This window comes from Diaphorina citri, unplaced genomic scaffold (assembly GCF_000475195.1).
Source record: "Diaphorina citri unplaced genomic scaffold, Diaci psyllid genome assembly version 1.1 scaffold20570, whole genome shotgun sequence".
Taxonomy (NCBI): Eukaryota; Metazoa; Arthropoda; class Insecta; order Hemiptera; family Psyllidae; genus Diaphorina; species Diaphorina citri.
The window spans coordinates 6574-10595 of NW_007397920.1; the positions used below are offsets into that span (position 1 = coordinate 6574).

General features: G+C 34.2%; 1 long non-coding RNA gene across 1 annotated transcript in view; it reads left to right on the plus strand.

Moving 5' to 3' along the window:
- The window catches only part of LOC113473242, a 10394-nt gene extending 6567 nt beyond the window's left edge, over positions 1-3827 (plus strand). The window contains exon 2 of the long non-coding RNA XR_003395273.1: positions 3463-3827. This is a non-coding gene — a long non-coding RNA (uncharacterized LOC113473242). The remainder of the gene's footprint in view (positions 1-3462) is intronic.
- Positions 3828-4022: the final 195 nt, after the last annotated feature.

Sequence of the window (4022 nt, forward strand, 5' to 3'; positions counted from 1 at the left end):
TCGCGCGATACGCTCTTACTACGACATGCCCTAAAACACCCCTAACCAGCGATGTGAGAAATATAGGTAATACCAACAATTGAAGGTAATTACCTTGCCATACTAGTAAATACCAACAAATGAGAAGGAATACCTAGCCAACATTTACATATAGAACATACCTACAAATGAACAGGAAACCTAGCCCACATTTAGTACATACCTACAAATGAAGCCAGGAATACGTAGCCAACATTTAGTACATAACCAACAAATGGGGGGGGGGAAGGTAAAAACCTAGCCAACATTTAGTACATACCTACAAATGAGGAAGAATACCTAGCCAACATTTAGACATACCTAATGGGAAGATAAAATACTATGCCAACATTTAGTAAACCTAAACAAAATGGAAGAATACCAGCCATACATTTAGTACATACCTACAAATGGGGAATGAAAAATACCTAGCCAACATTAGTAATACCAACAAATGGAAGATAAAATACCTAGCCAACATTTAGACACTATGTAATACAAAAGAAAGAATACCTATCCACACATTTATACATACCTACAAATAGAGAAAGAATACCTAGCCAACATTTAGTACATACCTACAAATGAGAAGGAATACCTAGCCAAACATTTAGTACATACCTACAAATAGTAGAAGCATGTAAGTATAGATAACATCTAAATTGGTAGGGTGTGCTGCATTGGTATTGGTAAAGACGACATATATAAATAAAATTGGTATCTACAAAACCTTGTAAAAAATTTTGCAAGGGTTTGTAGATTTTAATTTTGTGCTACCAAAATTGGATGCACACAAAATGTATCAAAGATTCCTACATCCTTCTCCAATAACGCAAGGTTATCATTGCAGTGACTCTAAAATTATGAGTACTTGTGCCTAAAAATTAGAGTTCTTGTTGATTAAAAATTTGGGGAATTTTTTACAAAAAAAAAAAAAAAAAAAATGATCTTGACATTCTTAGACACGTAAATTTCCCCAAGTTTTAGTGGGAGGTAATCTAATCTAAATATAATACCTGATTTAATAAAGCTCTCATAAAGGTAATCACCAAAATTAGAACCTAAAAATGAGTTTCAATAATTTTATTTGAAAGAAATGAGTTGTATGTTAGGATGTGTTCACACATAGTGACTTCGATTGATTATGTTGGGACACACCTTTTGGAGGCACTAAAAATTTGGCCACCTAGTGGTTACCTATGATATTTAAACTGGCAGTTCTGATGGAAGCACCTTAATTAAAACTTAAAAGCAAATGGAGAAGAGAGGTATGTATATGTATAGGGGAAAAAAGAAACAAATGGAAAAGAGAGGTATATGTATAGGGGAAAAATTACTAAAAAAAAAAAAATGTCAGATCAATATTGAAGTTGTACTTAATAGCTAGCTTATTACATAGGATCTTACAATTGGTATCAGACTTCTACCAATATTGAGATTACCTATAATAATGAAGCTAGGTAAACAGGCAATGAAAATTCATGCTGTCATATTTTTTACTCTTTGCTCCAAAAGATCAAGTAGATTAGGAGTTGCTTTGTTGTCACCATTTTGAGGCTTAGATTTCTTTCTATTTCTTTTAGCACCAGCAGGTGGTTGTGCTGCATTTCCATTAGCATTTGGTGGTTTATTGGCATCCTTGTTAGGATTTGGTGGCTGCTGCTGCTGTTTTTGAGGCTGGGCTTGAGGCTGCTTTTGTTTTGGTTGTTGGGGTGGATTTTGAGTGGGCTGCTTATTGTTTTTCTGTTGTTCCTTCTGGGTGGACTGATCTTTATTGTTTCCTTGCTGGTTTTGATTTTTTCCAGAATCAGAGTGTTGTTTTTGGAGTTGTGGTTGATTTTTAGCAACATTCTTTTTGATGGTATCAAATTGGCGAAACTCAGGTACTAGTGTATCCAACTTTTTAGTATCAGCATCTTTCAAGAATACCTTCTGCTCAGCAGGATCTCTCACATTCATAATAAGAGCAACCTTGATCAAACTTTCCTCTAAATCACCAAAGTTGCAGTTCTTGGCAATTTTCTTCAATTCAATAAGATACTTATCAAAGTTCTCATTAGTTCTTTGCCTTCTTATGAAAAAATTGAAACGTTCCTGCAATAGATTTGAAGCTGGAGTGTAATAATCTAGTAGTTTTTGCAATAAATCAGCCAAAGTTTCCTCCTCACTGTCAAAAGATTCAGTTAGGTGAAGGAGATCATCTCCACATAAGCTTTTGAAAATTGCTATTTTCTGACCTTCTTCTTTTGAATCAAGCCCATTGGCTTTCAAAAATCTTTCAAATTTATTCTTGAAGTCTGCAAAACGTGCTTCGACATTGTCAGCATTGATTACAAAAGGTGGTGGAGGTTGTACAATGAAAGAATTCATTATTGATTTATTTTATTTTTTGTATTTCTGAAAGGAAGAAAAAAATATGTAAGTAGATAAGTAACAACTTTAATGGGTAGGTGCTCGGTACTCTGGGTTGTCATGCTACTGGGGAAAATGTCATGCTACTGGGAAAAAACATGCTAGGTACTCATTTCTCAACTACAAACATACTACAACAAATTTACATAATGTAAATGATTTGTGTTGTGGATTGCCCACAGAAATGTTTTGACGTATTCGCAAGTAGAAAATGAAACACACAAGTCTGAGATATGGATTACACAAAGGACTGTTGTTTATTGTACTTTAATAACACATTTAGGGTGGAAAAACTCGGAAAAGCATACTTTACAACAAATTGGGAAAGCTACAGGTTAAAATCTTCGAATTGTGGAAAATTCTCTCCAAAATCTTAATGTTTACATTGTACTAACCAAACTAAAAACATTTCAAATCCAAAGAGGCTCGTATGAGCCCGTCCAAGGTGCTTACACACGATCTGTTCGTTGGCGATTTCCAACATCCTCCCACCAAAATATTGGACTTTACAATATTTTCCCCTGAAAAAAAGTTACAAAATTATTTTTCCTAGGGTGAAAAACAAAATAATTAGGACATATTATACATCAAACTCTTAAGAAAAATAAGCCTAATCTATAAAAAATAAGTCCAATAAAATTGGTTCAACTATACTCAAGTTATATCGAAAAAACTTCTTAAAAATTACAAGGAACCAATTTTTCAATCAGTGAGAAAAAGGGAATACAATACAGATCCTCACTAAAACAAATCAAAATCAAACATAGTAGATACCTATAAGCTAAAATAACATGTTAATCAGTTTTAGGACGACAAATCAAATCAAAATAATCCCAAAAGGTCATCTATCAATCCTAAAAAAGGCAAAGAATCAGTACCTACGTATCGTACAAATAAAACAAAATGAGTATCTGAAAAATAAACGTTAGCTCAACAATACAGTCAATAAAATAAACAATTACAGTGAATGGTAAATACAACCAAACTTAATCATCAAATTTGTTTCCTCTTCTATCTAAGTATTATTTACAGGTCAAGTTTAGTTGGTTTTCTCACATTACGTCCATGTCTTGTAATGTGATTCTGAGGTAATAATACATTCCCTAAATCACTACGTCTATCAGATACTTTTGTCACTCTAGGTGACACAGGTGGAGTCATTATTGAATGCCTAGGTGGAGACATAACATCAGATAAGTGTTGTGTCAATTTCTGGAGTTACACTTGTATTACTCTCTTCTAACAAAGGAGTCAAATCGTCTGAACTACACTGAAACTCTAGCGGATAAATCCGTTGTACAGGTCTTGTCAAAACACCAGTGCTGGTTCGCACCTTAACAACTCGTATGTGGCCATCACCACCCTGTATCAATTGTATAATGAGTCCCAGTGGCCAGTTGATTCTTTTATTATTATCGTCTCCAACTAGCACTATTTCTCCAAGTCTCAACTCATATTTCTTCTTATGTCAAACTTTCTTGACTTGGCGGGGCGGAGCGCTACCGCGCTCCTTAATTATTCGCGAATAATTGGAGTTGTCCAAGATATTCTAAACGAAATCGTTTACAAAGTTGTCTTCTTAATTCTTGACT